We start from the raw sequence: 19705 nt of genomic DNA on the forward strand, positions 1-19705 counted from the left end.
TTCAATTACAACATATAACAATATCTTCCAGTTTCTACTCTATAACCAAAATTACTACATCGAAATGGTGATGGAGTTGATCTGAGTCTCAATTGAATATTACATGTGAGATAAGATTCGACATTCTGTAATGATTTAAATTGTTTATAATACACACACTTTGAGGAGTGACATAAATCACTCACCCATCCTTGCTGAATGTTATCACAAAGTCTCCGCTTAAACAAAGAAATAAAATATTTAACCTAAATCCATAAATAAATAATATGTTCTTTATGTGTGTGAGACCCAATTAGAACTGTTTTTAGTATTAAGTGAGTTTAGCATCTCATAACACTGGAAAGGTATGAGTGATCTAAATGAAAAAGTCTGCACCAATATTTAACAGTTTTAGTCATATATACATACATAAGAGAGATTATGCCACAATCTCCTAACCCTATACAAATTGTTGTCATATATACAGACATAAGAGAGATTCTGCCACAATCCCCTAACCCTATACAAATTGTTGTCATATATACAGACATAAGAGAGATTCTGCCACAATCCCCTAACCCTATACAAATTGTTGTCATATATACAGACATAAGAGAGATTCTGCCACAATCCCCTAACGCTATACAAATTGTTGTCATATATACAGACATAAGAGAGATTTTGCCACAATCCCCTAACCCTATACAAATTGTTGTCATATATACAGACCATCTTGAGTTTCCATAGTCTTAATTAATTGATACATATAAATGATGAATATCTGCGGACTTAAAATACAGCCCTGACGTGTGCCAATCTTGTTTGTCCTAACACAAGCACTTAAAAAAAAGAAGTACTGTCGGAAATAGAAAAAAACTGTTTTTAGGCTGTTACTCTGTATCCCTAAAATTTACACAGTTGCAAATAGCATATGTCGAAATAACCCACTTCGGCCTAACTTGGCGTTCAGTGGGATGCGTAATAGGATATCCAGAAAAGCATGTTTACTCGTGAAAATCGGGCAAAACTTAGAAAAAATACGAATAGCTGCTGAAAACATTAGATCAGACTATAGATGGCAATTAGGTCGCTTAGCCAGGTATGTCGACGAACCGTCGACTCACCTGGCATGGAATGCACGTGCTGCCTGCAGGCACAATGGGTCATCTCAATGATATTTTGTGCTTTTTCATGTGTGTTGACTTATGTCTCATCCATTGATTAACATCTTATGTGTCTTTCTTTCATAAAGTTTATGTTGAGATCATATGTAAAAGAATATCACACCCGAAACTCGCATCGTAGTATATAGGTGGCATGACCACCCGAAGATCGACAGGACTGGATATTATTTGTAAATTGTTATGACGTGCCGTGTACCTCCCCAGTATAATTGCCCTTAAGGATTATCTTATCTTAGCTGATATCTCTATCCCCCAGCCCGACCCCAGGTTTTGCTTTTGAGACGGCCCCTCCTATCTGTTTCTTTTGATAGTGACAGTGAGACTACATGGTAGCTACATCCTTAATAAGTTTCAACATAAAAGTTATTATTTTTTACGTCAGCTATCGTTTATCATGAATCTACGTCTAAATTCAAATTGGGCATTTAAAAAAGTGTCCTTTGTAATACAATATCGTCGCACACTAATTTGCATAAAGCCATGGTCTGTTCAAAATAAGTCCTTTTGGACTTCGTAAAAACCCGCATTGCTCATTTCTGCACTAATTTCCCCTCAGTAAAGTCATTTTTCTCCGTTTCCTATCTCTTTACCACTGAGACTGTGGTTAGGCCGAACTTAGTTTAACAGATATTTCACACTTTTACATATCCACTACATACATTGTAGAGATAAATGAGAAAATACAGTTTTTTTCTGTTGATTTAAACATATTTTATTCACAAATGTGAAAGGGATTGGGGACAAGTAATCCAACTTAAGATACCCGCTCCCTAATATTTACATACATACATTTTCAATTATACACATATTAGGAAAGAATAGAGAGAAGAGATAGGAAAGTTAAGTAGAGGAAGGGATACAACTCATGTGATCACACAAAACGTTTTGATTGATGAATAAAAGTTTGCACACCTTTAAAAACGTATTCATTCTGTTGAATGGTCATATCAGGACTTCCAAATAACATCAATGACAATGTGATTGGAGAGTCTCGATTTACAATACTTTATAAATTTAACATTAATATTTCCTTTTGGATGTTGTACAGTTTACATTCTAATAGGAAGTGATGTACATTTTCACAAGTATTGCCACAGTAACAAGAAGCTGAATCTTTTATGTTGAAACGATACAAATCATAATTTAGCTGACTAGTCATATATCTCAACTTTGTGTGTATAATATTTAATTTTCTAATTCCAAACAAGTAATATGATGGAGCTACAGGTTGCTCGCACTTTAAGTACGACTTGAAACTTTGTAATGAAGGTCGATTTCTTTCGGTATCAGAAATATTATTCCACATTCTTACAGTTGATGGAAAAAAGGAATCATATGAAAGTCTTAACCTTGCAGAAGGTAGAATAATATTGCTAGCATTCCTAAGGTTATAATTAGATCTTGATCCAACACTATCTGGAGTAATATCTTTTAAGTATACAGGGGCTAAATCATTTTGAATTTTGTAGAATAGACAAAGTTTTCTTCTTTTTCTTCGTTCATCCAGCCTTTCCCAGCCTGTCTCATAATATAGAATTTGACGTGAAGTATATCTAGGTAGACCCGTAACTATTCTGGCAGCTTCTAACTGAAGTTTCTCTAAGTTTTCTTTCTGTTTTACAGTACAGCCATCCCATAATTCACAAGCATATTCAAAGTGTGGTCTGATAAATATCTTATAAATAGTATTGATTGTATTTCTGTTAAGTAAGTATTTCAATTTCCGCATTGATGATATCATTTTGGAGCACGACTTGATAATTTGATTAGTATGACAAGACCATTTGCCTTTTGCTTCAAATGTTATTCCGAGATGTTTATGATTGTTTACCAAATTGATTTGCTTTCCGTCAAAAAATAATTTCAATTTTTTCAGTTTCATCAATCATGGAAAACAACACTGCTTCTGTTTTTTCAGGATTATATGAGACCAGCCAGTTTTTGCTCCAGCTATATAATATGTCTAAATTGGTATTAAGAGAAGTTTCGATTTCTTTAGTATTTTTCGATGATTTTCCAAGCGAGGTATCGTCAGCAAAAAGTCTTGTTACACAATCTAGTTTATCAGCAATATCGTTAACATAGACCACAAACAAAAAGGGTCCCAATACTGATCCCTGGGGGGACGCCAGCTGTTAAGTACCTGGGCTTAGATATAGCTCCGTTTACAAAGACGTGTTGACTGCGATCACTTATGTAACTCGATATCCATTGCAAAAGCTGGCCTCTAATACCATACATCTCTAATTTACGTACAAGCCCTTTGTGCCACACACGATCAAAAGCTTTGGATACATCGCAAAATACCATACAATATTTTTCTTTGTTGTCGAGAGATGTACAAATATGATGGTACAGTTCAATTAATTGATGGACAGTTGAATGACCTGCTTGAAAGCCTGATTGGTACTTATATAAAAGTTTGTTAACAAGGAAATAGTTATACAAGTGTTTGTATACCACTCTTTCAAACAGTTTTCCTATGCAACTTATAAGAGAAATAGGTCTATAATTGGAAACAATAGAGTGATCACCTTTCTTAAACAGAGGCATGACATATGCACTTTTCCACATATTTGGATACACACTATATTGCAATGATAAGTTGAACAGTAAACACAGGGGCTTGGATATGGAATAAACGGTATTCTGTAATAATTTATGACTTATTCTATCCGGCCCTGAAGCTTTGTTTAACTGTAAACATTTTATAACATCAGATACTTCCTTCTCAGAAATTACTATTTTATCTAACTGCATATTGGTCCTTGAGGGAAAATGTGGTAATGGTACATCTATATCATTCAAACGGGAAATTGATTCGAAATATGTATTAAGTTTTCAGCTTTTTTCCAAATCAGAAAATAGCGTTGGAAATTCATCATCAACATTCTGCTTGAGAGGAGGAATATGCGAATTAGAGCCCGAGTTTTTAACAATATAACGTAATAATTTCCAATATGAAGATTTATTTTCAGAGTATAATTCCAAAAGTAGGCCATTAATATTAGAGTAGAAGTTTTCTTTCGCATAACATTTCATGTTGTTTACTCTATTTCTCTGATGTTTATAAGCTTTTTTGTCGCTCAATTTTTTTGTTTTCTTGGCCTTTCTCCGTAATCGGTCTCTTTTACGGGATTCCCTCCTCAAATTAGAGTCATACCATGGTTTGTCATTTGGACGAATAGTTACTATTTTTAAAGGAATACATGATTTCACATGTTGAGTAAATTTGTTATAAAATAGTGAACAAGCATCATTAACATTTGAACATCCATTATATAAATCCTTCCATTCTGTATTTTCTATAAGATAATTGAGCATTTCATAATCACCCTTATTGTAACACCAGATTTCTCGCTTATAAGATATGTTGTTACATAACTGTGTACTTATATGTTTACATATGTTCCTCTGTGATCACTTATATTGCTATCAAACTCAACAACACCACTGTCAACAACATCAATGTCTTCACTGACAATTACCGGATCAAGCAAAGTACTGGTTGTTTTGGTAACTCTAGTAGGTTCAGATATAGCATTTCTTAAATTTTTCATAACCAAGAGTTCATTTACATTAAGTTTTTTAGCGGATAAGAGATTTTCATTTATATCACCAACAATAACAACCTTAGACGACATATCAAGAGCACTTTCAACGCTATTATCTAAGCGAGCCCAAAAGTCCAAAGAATTATACTCTGGTCGGTATACAGTACATAATAACAGCGAATTTTGAGGTAAATATATCTGAATCCAAATTGTTTCATCGTAGACATTTTCAAGTTCTGGAATTCTCTTAAAAGTCAGGCTTTTATTAACATAAACTAGTAAACCACCCCCAAACATATTTCTGTCTTTGCGCACTGGCTCGTGAAAGTCTTCCCAGATTAGCAATACTGTCGTCTAAGTGCGTTTCCGTAAAACAAACAACATTGTGATCTGATAAGAATTCACTCAAATAAGAAAGCTTGTTACGTAGACTTCTAGTATTTAGATGGAAAATAGACAAAGAATGGTCACAGACAGTGTTGTCATGGGTCAGTGGCCATGGGTTGGGTTGCACGTCCCCAGCAATCAATAATAACAATAGTAACACAAGGATTACGTCAACATTACCAGCTTGTGACTGGAGACAACAGACACTAAGAAACACCGTGCATGCTTTCCATTCGATACAGAAAATCTCAAACATGAACTTCAATTCACTTACAAAGAGAGTTACATTACCACATGAAAAATGCGCATTAGTGACGCTCTTGAATCCAACCTGTATTCTAAATTTTACACAATTAAATACTCCAATCACCACACGGTGTTGCATTATATCATTACCCATGTAAATACTGGGAGTATAGTATATACTCAGACATTATTAGATAAAGATATGACATTATAAGATTAAACAGACATTGTATTATTATTTCATGTTGTCGGGAACAAATGTTGAATTTGAGTGTGATCACAACATATATAGGGGAAATAGAACGAGTACAGATAAGTAAACTTTTACAGATGGTTGATAGTACTTGAAGAATGGAGCTGATAGAGTAAGAACAGAGATTTGAATGGTATGATAGAGATAGAGAGGAGGAGACTAAATATCAAGGGATTCCTAACAACACAAAGAACTATCAAATAGCCAACGACACATAGAACAAGGAACATAAGACATTAAATCATCATTGTGGACATCAATAGTTTCGTATATACATATTTACATTGTGTCTACTTACAGGATATGTACAGATGAGTGGAAAACACACTTAGTACAGTCACATATTGTCCAGGTGATCCAATTAAGTTCTATTTATATTTATTCAGGTCGGTCTCACACGAAATCACATGAGTTGCTCCCTCCGGCTGTTCTAGAATGTAAATTCGTCCATCGCGTGTCCATGTCGCCTCAATTTGTTTTCTTTTCTGTTTCCGACAGTACTTTTTTATAATTACTAGTAGTTTGGAATACAGGGATATAATGATGTCAGCCGACCTAAGCAGAGGGCATACGATACTCTTACTCCATTCTAGAGGAAATACACCGCTGTCACAAATGTTACAAAAAAGATTCGATACACTCAGAAATGGAACAATTATCTCGTAGATCCTTTACGAGTTTTGTAGGTGCACATACGCATGGTTAAGACATTGGATTTATATAAATTAGTTCAGAATGGATAAGCGCGACAATGTGCATCGAAACAGCGAGGTAGTCATTTTTGGCAATGTCATAAAGTTTGGCATTGACTTTCGGCTCGGTTCAGCCCAAACATTTCTCGATACCATAAACTACGGTTATTACGAACTAAGAAGGCTGAACTAAACTTTAGCTCGTTATTCTTCATACGCATTTCGTCTAAAGTGTTCAGTAAGTGACAAGGATAAAAAAGCAAATCGTTATATAAGTTAGTTTGCTAAAGTGTGTTCGACATAAACGTAGTTTACTGATTTACACGGTCGTTGTTCAGGGTCGTCACCTTTACCTTTTCCAGTCTGAAGTGTGAGTTCCACGACGGAAACCGAGATAAAGAACTACTGAGAGGTTGTGTTTGTTATCAACACGCTCCACATGAACCTGTCATGCCTCTACATGTGTTGACATGAATAGTCTGGGTGATTTACGGGGTCAGCTGACATGCTATGTACATGTGAGACAGGGGACATGACATAGACGACTACTCAAAGTCTATTTGGAGTGTGTATGCAGTAAGACTTGTCCAGTCGATTTGATTTATCAATGTCTTCGACGTATAAATGTCCCGGGGTGATGAGCTGCCCGTACACATTCTTATAGCTCAAGGAGGTTTGGGGTGGGGAATGGCCAACTAGTCATGATGCACATGTTAAACACTGTTATCTCCTGTCCCCAGCGTGGATGTCGTGAGACGGGGTAACCTGGCAAGATAGGCCACTGCCCTGTGACCAGTCCGCATGTAGCACGTGGTCGTGTATGACGGCATGGGTTTTAGGAAATAGAAGGCTACCACAGTGACATGAACAAACGAACGAACGAACGAACGAACAATCAGAGTAGCATCTGCAAATTCCGAGAAACCCCATGCCACATATAATTATATTTTGTTTCTGTTTCGTCTGAGCTCAAACTGGAGAGATGATTGTACCCTGTACAACCCAATGTTTAGATACACAGGAGAGATGATTGTACCCTGTACAACCCAATGTTTAGATACACAAAGAGAGATGTTTGTTCCCTGTACAACCCAATGTTTAGATACACCAAGAGAGATGATTGCACCCTGTACAACCCAATGTTTAGGTACACAAGGAGAGATGCTTGCACCCTGTACAACCCAGTGTTTAGATACACAAGGAGAGATGATTGTACCCTGTACAACCCAATGTTTAGATACACAATGAGAGATGTTTAGATACATACAAAAGGAGAGATGATTGTACCCTGTACAACCCAATGTTTAGATACACAAGGGGAGATGATTGTACCGTGTACAACTCAATGTTTAGATACACAATGAGAGATGATTGTACCCTGTACAACTCAATGTTTAGATACACAAGGAGAGATGATTGTACCCTGTACAACCCAATGTTTAGATACACAAGGAGAGATGATTGTACCCTGTACAACCCAATGTTTAGATACACAAGGAGAGATGATTGTACCCTGTACAACCCAATGTTTAGATACATGAGAAGAGATGATTGTACCCTGTACAACCCAATGTTTAGATACACAAGGAGAGATGATTGTACCCTGTACAACGCAATGTTTAGGTACACAATGAGAGAGATGATTGTACCCTGTACAACCCAATGTTTAGATACACAAGGAGTGATGATTGTACCCTGTACAACCCAATGTTTAGATACACAATGAGAGAAGATTGTACCCTGTACAACCCAATGTTTAGATACACAAGGAGAGATGATTGTACCCTGTACAACTCAATGTTTAGGTACACAAGGAGTGATGATTGTACCTTGTACAACCCAATGTTTAGATACACAATGAGAGAAGATTGTACCCTGTACAACCCAATGTTTAGATACACAAGGAGAGATGATTGTACCCTGTAATGTTTAGGTACACAAGGAGTGATGATTGTATCCTGTACAACCCAATGTTTAGATACACAATGAGAGATGTTTGTTCCCTGTACAACCCAATGTTTAGATACACCAAGAGAGATGATTGTACCCTGTACAACCCAATGTTTAGGTACACAAGGAGAGATGATTGCACCCTGTACAACCCAATGTTTAGATACACAATGAGAGATGCTTGCACCCTGTACAACCCAGTGTTTAGATACAAAAGGAGAGATGATTGTACCTTGTACAACCCAATGTTTAGATACACAAGGGGAGATGATTGTACCGTGTACAACTCAATGTTAAGATACACAATGAGAGATGATTGTACCCTGTACAACTCAATGTTTAGGTACACAAGGAGTGATGATTGTACCATGTACAAGCCAATGTTTAGATACACAAGAAGAGATGATTGTACCCTGTACAACCCAATGTTTAGATACACAAGGAGAGATGATTGTACCCTGTACAACCCAATGTTTAGATACATGAGAAGAGATGATTGTACCCTGTACAACCCAGTGTTTAGATACAAAAGGAGAGATGATTGTACCCTGTACAACGCAATGTTTAGGTACACAATGAGAGAAGATTGTACCCTGTACAACCCAATGTTTAGATACACAAGGAGTGATGATTGTACCCTGTACAACCCAATGTTTAGATACACAATGAGAGAAGATTGTACCCTGTACAACCCAATGTTTAGATACACAAGGAGAGATGACTGTACCCTGTACAACTCAATGTTTAGGTACACAAGGAGTGATGATTGTACCTTGTACAACCCAATGTTTAGATACACAATGAGAGAAGATTGTACCCTGTACAACCCAATGTTTAGATACACAAGGAGAGATGATTGTACCCTGTACAACCCAATGTTTAGGTACACAAGGAGTGATGATTGTATCCTGTACAACCCAATGTTTAGATACACAATGAGAGATGATTGTACCCTGTACAACCCAATGTTCAGATACATGAGAAGAGATGATTGTACCCTGTACAACCCAATGTTTAGATACAAAAGGAGAGATGATTGTACCCTGTACAACCCAATGTTTAAATACACAAGGAGTGATGATTGTACCCTGTACAACCCAATGTTTAGATACAGAAGGAGTGATGATTGTACCCTGTACAACCCAATGTTTAGGTACACAAGGAGTGATGATTGTACCCTGTACAACGCAATGTTTAGGTACACAAAGAGAGATGATTGTACCCTGTACAACTGAATGTTTAGATACACAAGGAGTGATGATTGTACCCTGTCCGACCCAATGTTTAGGTACACAAGGAGTGATGATTGCACCCTGTACAACTCAATGTTTAGATACACAATGGAGATGATTGTACCCAGTATTAACCAATGTTTAGGTACACAAGAAGAGATGATTGTACCGTGTACAACTCAATGTTAAGATACACAATGAGAGATGATTGTACCCTGTACAACCCAATGTTTAGGTACACAAGGAGTGATGATTGTACCATGTACAAGCCAATGTTTAGATACACAAGAAGAGATGATTGTACCCTGTACAACCCAATGTTTAGATACACAAGGAGAGATGATTGTACCCTGTACAACCCAATGTTTAGATACATGAGAAGAGATGATTGTACCCTGTACAACCCAGTGTTTAGATACAAAGGAGAGATGATTGTACCCTGTACAACGCAATGTTTAGGTACACAATGAGAGAAGATTGTACCCTGTACAACCCAATGTTTAGATACACAAGGAGTGATGATTGTACCCTGTACAACCCAATGTTTAGATACACAATGAGAGAAGATTGTACCCCTGTACAACCCAATGTTTAGATACACAAGGAGAGATGACTGTACCCTGTACAACTCAATGTTTAGGTACACAGGAGTGATGATTGTACCTTGTACAACCCAATGTTTAGATACACAATGAGAGAAGATTGTACCCTGTACAACCCAATGTTTAGATACACAAGGAGAGATGATTGTACCCTGTACAACCCAATGTTTAGGTACACAAGGAGTGATGATTGTATCCTGTACAACCCAATGTTTAGATACACAATGAGAGATGATTGTACCCTGTACAACCCAATGTTCAGATACATGAGAAGAGATGATTGTACCCTGTACAACCCAATGTTTAGATACAAAAGGAGAGATGATTGTACCCTGTACAACCCAATGTTTAAATACACAAGGAGTGATGATTGTACCCTGTACAACCCAATGTTTAGATACACAAAGAGAGATAATTGTACCCTGTACAACCCAATGTTTAGATACACAAGGAGTGATGATTGTACCCTGTACAACCCAATGTTTAGGTACACAAGGAGTGATGATTGTACCCTGTACAACGCAATGTTTAGGTACACAAAGAGAGATGATTGTACCCTGTACAACTGAATGTTTAGATACACAAGGAGTGATGATTGTACCCTGTCCGACCCAATGTTTAGGTACACAAGGAGTGATGATTGCACCCTGTACAACTCAATGTTTAGATACACAATGGAGATGATTGTACCCAGTATTAACCAATGTTTAGGTACACAAGAAGAGATGATTGTACCGTGTACAACTCAATGTTAAGATACACAATGAGAGATGATTGTACCCTGTACAACCCAATGTTTAGGTACACAAGGAGTGATGATTGTACCATGTACAAGCCAATGTTTAGATACACAAGAAGAGATGATTGTACCCTGTACAACCCAATGTTTAGATACACAAGGAGAGATGATTGTACCCTGTACAACCCAATGTTTAGATACATGAGAAGAGATGATTGTACCCTGTACAACCCAGTGTTTAGATACAAAAGGAGAGATGATTGTACCCTGTACAACGCAATGTTTAGGTACACAATGAGAGAAGATTGTACCCTGTACAACCCAATGTTTAGATACACAAGGAGTGATGATTGTACCCTGTACAACCCAATGTTTAGATACACAATGAGAGAAGATTGTACCCTGTACAACCCAATGTTTAGATACACAAGGAGAGATGACTGTACCCTGTACAACTCAATGTTTAGGTACACAAGGAGTGATGATTGTACCTTGTACAACCCAATGTTTAGATACACAATGAGAGAAGATTGTACCCTGTACAACCCAATGTTTAGATACACAAGGAGAGATGATTGTACCCTGTACAACCCAATGTTTAGGTACACAAGGAGTGATGATTGTATCCTGTACAACCCAATGTTTAGATACACAATGAGAGATGATTGTACCCTGTACAACCCAATGTTCAGATACATGAGAAGAGATGATTGTACCCTGTACAACCCAATGTTTAGATACAAAAGGAGAGATGATTGTACCCTGTACAACCCAATGTTTAAATACACAAGGAGTGATGATTGTACCCTGTACAACCCAATGTTTAGGTACACAAAGAGAGATAATTGTACCCTGTACAACCCAATGTTTAGATACACAAGGAGTGATGATTGTACCCTGTACAACCCAATGTTTAGGTACACAAGGAGTGATGATTGTACCCTGTACAACGCAATGTTTAGGTACACAAGAGAGAGATGATTGTACCCTGTACAACTGAATGTTTAGATACACAAGGAGTGATGATTGTACCCTGTCCGACCCAATGTTTAGGTACACAAGGAGTGATGATTGCACCCTGTACAACTCAATGTTTAGATACACAATGGAGATGATTGTACCCAGTATAAACCAATGTTTAGGTACACAAGAAGAGATGAATGTACACTGTCCGACCCGGTATCCACCTGAACGAGGAGGAATAATTCAATCAAAGTCTAAAAATTGATTAATAATATACTGGTGTTTTGTTACAGGCACAAAACGACATAAGGAAACGTACCAGGAATATAACATATTTTGGCAAATAAATCACTCTTTTTACACACATGACAGTTTGACATTTCAGCATTAAAGGTCTTTAAATATATGAATTATTCTTTTGAAGCTCTCAACAAAACGTTTATATGGGAGTCTAAATTAAAGTGCGTACACATCGAACCCGTTGTCCACAATGATTGACAGTGATCCAATTTCAGTAAATGTCACCACTACTTACACCCAGTGGAATTTGTTTAGGCAGACACTCGAGAATAACAGGTTCGAGTGACGTGCAGAAATCTCATTGCTGTGTCATGTGTTACAACCGTCATAGAGCTGGGTTTCCAGCCACACCAACAACCACGAGAAAACACCAACAGGAATCAAACCTGGATCTTCAGCCTGACAAGCCAACGCAGTTTCTAGTTTGTTCCTTTGTGACAATATTGGCATTCGATTTTATCGTTGGACAGCCCAGTTGTATCTCGACTTGAGTAATGTCTGATAACCACAGGCGTTGTTCTGAACGCAGAAGACATGAGAGCTGAACATCCTTGTTAACTGTCATCGTTCATTACTAAAACATACAACCTAAATCAACATCATGTCGGCAATCGTGTAATGTCACCAACATCATGGCAACAGTCATGTATATATCACCAACATCATGTAAACAGTCATGTATATATCACCAACATCATGTCAACAGTCACGTATATATCACCAACACCATGTCAAGAGTCATGTATATATCACCAACACCATGTAAACAGTCGTGTATATATCATCAACACCATGTCAACAGTCGTGTATATATCATCAACATCATGTCAACAGTCATGTATATATTACCAACATCATGTCAACAGTCGTGTATATATCACCAACAACATGTCAACAGTCATGTATATATCACCAACATCATGTCAACAGTCACGTATATATCATCAACATCATGTCGACAGTCGATTATATATGGTTTAAACATATTTTATTCCATTCAAGAAGAAAGAAAAGGATTGGCAAACAAGCCTAAGTGGCTTATATCAATGCCGCTCCATAATACATATGAAGGTTCACATTTGTGCAAAATACATATTTATAGTGGTTATAACAAGTTATCTCTGAATAATAACAATCATGGATATCAACAATTTATCTTGGTTCAGTTTCGTGGCCAGTTGATACAAATAAAAAATATAAGAGAAGCTACAAAACTTTATGAATCAAAACGTTTTGATGTAATAATGAATTGATGGACTGACCGTAGAATATCCATATTCGTCTGATGAGATACTGAGTTATTGCCATTTAGCACATCCCGCAGGAGAACCCTTTCACATAGAAATACGATTCGTATCGAGTGGTATTATATCTAGGACACATGAAAAAATAGTGGAATACATCCTCATGATCTTGTGAGCAGGAACAAGAAGCATTATCAGAAATGAAACGATTATACTTATCACTGTTTAAGTCACTGCATCCCAATCTAAGGCGACAGTGTATTATTTGACAAAATCGGCTACCAAAATTTAGATCGAACATTGTGTTGATATTAACTTGTGGTGTGATTGAATTCTTAAACTGTCCAACAGAGGAAGCGTTTGTCGCATTTGTAGGTAGGTCATTCCACAGTTTAATTGTATCGGGCAAAAACGATTTGGCGTAATTAGCAGATTTACATCTTATAGACTGATAATTTTCATTATTCCTAAGATTGTAGTTACTGTTATCAGACACATTCGCTGGAGCAAGATCACAAAGATAGTCAGGAACCATATGGTTTACCATTTTGTAAAATAATGTTAATTTAAAAGTTTCTCTCCGTTTCGATAAGGAAGTCATGTTTGTCTCATGATACAGTTTCGCATGGCTTGTACCTCTAACTGCACCGCATATTGTGCGTAAGGCATCTAAGTGAAGGTTTTCTAGTGACAAGGACTGTTCCTTTGTACAATTGTCCCAGAGATGACAGCAATAGTCAAACAGAGGTAAGATAAAGGATTTATACATTGTTTCGAGAGTTTTGCGTGATAGTCTATATTTAAAACTACGAAGGCAGTTAATCATAGGGCTAATTTTCCTTATCATTTCATTAATGTGGGAATGCCAGAGGAGGTTTTCCTGAAAAATAATGCCTAGGTGTTTATGAGTCTGCACTTCATTTATAGGTGTACCATTCATCGAGAGGAGGTTTCGTAGAAGGTTTCGTTTTGTGTGAAAACTGGATAGTTTCAGTTTTGTTTGGATTAAATTTTACTTGCCAGGTTTCCGCCCATTTAGATATTCTGTCTAAATCTGAGTTAAGAATAAATGCACTCGTATGGGGATCGTCGATTATTACATAGAGTGATGTGTCGTCTGCGAAAAGGCGTATATTACTTTCGATTCCATCAACTATGTCGTTTATGTATATTAAGAATAAAAAGAGGTCCAAGGACTGATCCTTGAGGCACCCGGCTATTATCGGTTTTAATTCTGATTTGTAACCTTGGATAACTACTCTTTGCATTCTATTTTGCAAATAACTTCCAAACCATTTCAGTAACTTCCCATCTATCCCACATGATTTTAGTTTATGGATAATCCCTTTGTGCCAAACTTTATCAAATGCCTTGCTTATTTCGCAGAATACAGCTCTTACTTCTTTTCCGTTGTCTATAGCTTTAGCAATAAAGTTATACAAATGCGTGAGTTGGTAAGCTGTTGAATCTCCTGGCATGAATCCAGATTGTAAATTTGAAAGGCAATTGTTATCTCATGAAGTTAAAGACATATTTAAATATACATTTTTCAAAGACCTTGGATAAACAAGATGTTAAGGCAACGGGTCTATAGTTCGAACAATCGTTAATATTACCTTTCTTGTGGATTGGTATTACTGATGATTCTTTCCATATGTCTGGGAAAACTGATGTTTGTAGTGACTTGTTAAAGAGTTTAGTTAATGCTAGTGACAAGGAGGGGGATACCAAACGTAGGAAGCGGTTTCCTATACCATCTGGTCCACTCGCTTTGGTAATGTTTAACGATGATAGAACATCTTCAACATCCTGCTTTGTAAGATATAAATTCCTCATATATTTACTATTATTGTTTAAGGTCATATTTGGAAGATCCTTATTTGGGTCAGCGATTGTTGCCTGGTCAATAAAGTAATTATTTAAAACGTTTGCTATTGATTCTGGTTCTTGATAGACTTCGTTATTGTGGGTAATAGGAGGAAAGGAGATACTTTCAGATTTTCTGTTCATATAGTTTTTAACTAAACGCCACCATAGTTTAGTGCTATGATTATTGTTTATTTGAGTGTCTAATTTTGTTGCATAATCTTTCTTGGCTTTTCTAACTGCAGAAGTCACTTGATTTCTTAATGATCTAAAAGTAGCCCAGTCATTTTCACCATTTTTGTTTCGCTATTTTATGTTGTCGATTTCTGTTTACGCATGAGTTTGCGAATGTTATTATTCATCCAGGGAGTATCTTTACATCTTATTCTAACAATTTTGTTTGGTATATTGGAATCGCAGATATGAGATAAGGTTTTCACAAATGCACCTGTGCTCACATTTATGTCAAGTGATGACAGTACGTTTTCCCAATCAGTATTGTCAACGTGGAAGCAGATATCGTCTTTGTTTACCAATGTGTAATCGTAAACTTTTCTCAGATATATTTTTGTTGACTTCATACATTCTTTTAATGTTACGGATACTGGACAATGATCGCTACAAAAGGTTCTAAAACATTTGACTCTTTTACCATATCGAGACGAGAAACAAATATCAAATCAATAAGGGTTCTACTGTTTTTGGGTGACTCTGGTTGGTGAGTTTATAAGTTGGTGCAAACCGTAAGCCACCATAAGATTGTTTATTTTAGCGTCTAATTTGTTGTAAATATCAATGTTAAAATCTCCAACAATGATTGTATCTAAATCCAAATCCATTGCATCTCCAATCGATTGATTTAACAGGTTCCAATACTGTTCACTTTTGTCTGCTCTGTAGAATACACCTACCAGATACTTTCTGCTTTTGTAGCGGAGCTCTATCCATAATGCTTCCAGACCAATCTTATCTAAGGTTTCTACTCGTTTGGCGATGAATGTGTTCTTAACGTAGACAGCGACCCCACCACCCCGTGTAAGTCTATCTTTTCTAAAGGGACACTGAAAGCCTGGAATAGAAATATTATTATCTAATATACCTTTATGGAGCCAGGTTTCTGTCAAACAGATAACGTCATATTCGTTCAGTTCTAGACCTATGAGTTCAATTTTATCTTTAACACTACAGGCATTTAAATGGATAATTTTTAGATCAGTATAACACGTTGGTCCTGGGTTGGGGTGGATATCACCACAAAGTAATAGCAATAAGGTTAGGAACAGAGATATTCTAGCATCGTAAAGGCACGTCATCATTACTACAAACTTTCGAAGGTTTAATAGATGTGTTTTTTCAGATGAGATTTTTAGAGAGAACAAACCCACCGATTGCCTGTATTGAGAAATGTTAACTGGCATTATCGGTCGTTATGAGATCAAATGAATGGCGACAATGGTGGGGATACAAACTAAAACTGGTATAAACTGACCACGAAACATGAATTAAGTCACGTCTGCTAAAATGGTAACAATCAATTACATTCTGAATGCAAAATATAACATTTAGAAACATACATGCACTATGTGAACTCAGATCATTTGTCATGAAGGGGAAAGTCACGAACAGTAATTGTTGTAAAGAACAGTAAAAAGTAAGAAGGTAGATTATAACCATGATCTGCCGGTTAGAAAGGGGTAAAAAGGACATTCATGGAGTTATTATATATCACCAACAGCATGTCAACAGTCGTGTATATATCACCAACATCATGTCGACAGTTGTGTATATCTTATCAACATCATGTCAACAGTCGTTTATATTTCACTATCGCCATGGCAACCATTGTTTACATATTACCGTCAGTATTTCGTGTTTTCACGGACAATATGGTAAAATCACGTCGATTCAGTTCTACTGTTACATTTTGCTACATACGGTAAACATATGCATGTATTTGATAACGTTTCTGCTTTGAAAATCCAAACAAATCATCCGCCATTTTGTCCACTCAATCCACAAAACTCGAGTGATCCTGCTGTAGAAGATGTATGTTGTCACTAGCTAATTGGTGAGGTATGCTTTCATCAGTTGATTTACTACCCACACGGAAACAACAAGTCGACCTGCCAAGGTCCCCCGTAATTCTGACGTCCAAGGTGTGCCATTGTTTCAGACTACTTGGCTGAAGCTTGAAAAGACAATGGCATGCCTATGTGATAAATTGATCGCTTAATCTGACACATTGACACGTGAGTGACGCACATCTGACCTGGATTAAGAGATTACCGTTAATTCGGACCTCAGGACCGGAGGCTAGAGTCCCAGAACAACAATGATACATTTCTCAGTCGATATTGCTATATCCATATGTTTAAGTGTTTCGATGCAACACATTTAAAAATTCATGCTGACCTCTGTTTCCGAACAATATCTAAGTATCGCTAAATCGTATGAAACTTTCACACTTCCAAAACAGAATCATATATATCAACCTTCCTGAAACCTTCGTTTAGGTGACAAATCCCTTCTCCTTTCTGTAACTCCTGACAAGTTGAAGAAATTTGGTGCCAGATCCTTCAAACACTCTGGCTCTGTGATATGGAACTCTCTTCATAGCACCTCAGACGCGGTCCTTCCTTGACTGGCTTTAAAACTGGTGTAAAGACTCATCTGTTTTTACCTAGAGACAATTGTTAAGTCCATAGTGCTGTGCGTGCGGTACAGTCTCATGTTTAGCGGGCTTGTTATCATTAAGTGAACGTTGAGGGTCATTAACCCCGTCCGTATCAACTAAGGAAACACGCCATTTGCCTTAATGTATGCATTTGAATGGACTTAACTATTGCATATAAAACAAAAAATATATTATATTTAATATAAACTGCTGACGTAAGGTTCTACATGTTTAGACGCCAAATGAGATCCGAATAGTAATTTATTACTAGTTACAACTACCGTGCTTTCCTCAAACATAGACATACTTTTAACCCTGACGTGTCACGAGTATGCATGGACATATTGGATATAAAACAAAAATTATTATATTTAATATAAAGTGCTGACGTGTTCACATGTTTAGACGCCAAGATCAATTCCAATGCTTTATTTCAACAAACTACCAATGTGCTTTCCTCAAACTGGACCCTGCGTAAATGTTTTTATTAGATAAATAATTGACAAGCCTTTGCATGTGTTTATGACAGGCGCCATCGGTGGGGCAGGAAACGCTTGGTATAAAATCATTATACTAAGTCATAAATACATGCTCATGATATAGTCGCACTTGTACAAACGAGATTTCTGTGGATGTGGACAGGGTCTTGTCGCTTCCATTTATGAACACGTTCCCATAATTCTACTAATGCTTTATGTTGGGAAGATGTATCGCAGGGGCTCAGCCTACTCCAGACATGTGTTTGTTTCAGCTACCGTGGAGGTATACTTCTTATTGCCTTACACTGTATGCTTCTATGATTCTCGATCTTGTCCTTGTTTTGTTAAACATTATTATTATTGTGTTTTTCTCGGTGGGGACGGTGGGTAGTGGTATAGCGTTCTCTCGTCATCCGGCATCACCCGGGTTCGATTCCACAGGAGTACAATATGTGAAGCCCATTTCTGGTGTCCCCCCGCCGTGATATTGCTGGAATGTTGCGAAAAGCGGCGTAAAACTAAACCCATTCATCTAAACATAAAAAGCAGGTTGATAAAATAATATAAGCTTATGCTTGTTTACCAATCCGGTTCCTTTCTTTGGAAATAAATATGTTTAAATCATAAAATGATACATGGGACAAGGCCCTCCTGAGTAAAGATGTAACAAGTTGGTACAATGCATAGGCGGATCCAGTGTGTGTGTGTGTGTGTGTGTGTGTGTGTGTGTGTGCGTGTGTGTGTGTGCACGCGTGTGTGTAGGAGTGGGCATCCGCATCCCCCCTCTTGTCCTGACAGTTTAGTAAATGACTATTGAAACTCTCGTGAAATCGGGTGAAAATGAACTGTGCACCCCCTTTCTCAAAAAGCTGTATCTATCTCGGGAGTACCAAATAACACTATGTCGAAGTCATCAATACTCAGAGTATAAAGTAATGCAAGATCATTGTGCACAAGCACATATAATTTTTCTTCAGATTAAACACGAAACATTTTGTATAATAGTGAATCTGCTCAGTCGTCTTATATTATGCTCTTTACGATTACTGACAAGGTTGATAGATGTCATCGTGTCCCAATTGCCTTGATCAATGCTCATGTTGTTGATCAAGGGATTGTCTGGTCCAGACTCGATTACTTACAGACCGCCGCCATATAACTGTAATATTGCAGAGTGTGGCTAAACTCACTTTCTAACTTTTCGATTACGGAGGGTAATCGCAGACATGTTATTTTATGAAATATGAACTTTACAAATTTCGAGAATCAGTTTTTTGTGATGGACATTGAATTATGTCCCTAACAAACATCGACTAGTATACATACGTAATATGCCTTGAAGTATGGCCTTTGTTTATTTG

At 37.1% G+C, this 19705-nt stretch overlaps 1 long non-coding RNA gene across 1 annotated transcript; it reads right to left on the reverse strand.

Annotated features, from left to right (window-relative positions):
- Positions 1 to 4038: 4038 nt before the first annotated feature.
- On the reverse strand, positions 4039 to 19034 carry LOC124285124. The gene is made up of 3 exons (XR_006900734.1): positions 19023 to 19034; positions 6187 to 6192; positions 4039 to 4237 (listed from the first exon to the last, which is right to left on the reverse strand). It is a non-coding gene; the product is annotated as an uncharacterized LOC124285124 (long non-coding RNA).
- Positions 19035 to 19705: the final 671 nt, after the last annotated feature.

The sequence above is a fragment of the Haliotis rubra genome, unplaced genomic scaffold, assembly GCF_003918875.1.
Source record: "Haliotis rubra isolate DU_JTF1 unplaced genomic scaffold, ASM391887v1 Scf353, whole genome shotgun sequence".
Classification (NCBI taxonomy): domain Eukaryota; kingdom Metazoa; phylum Mollusca; class Gastropoda; order Lepetellida; family Haliotidae; genus Haliotis; species Haliotis rubra.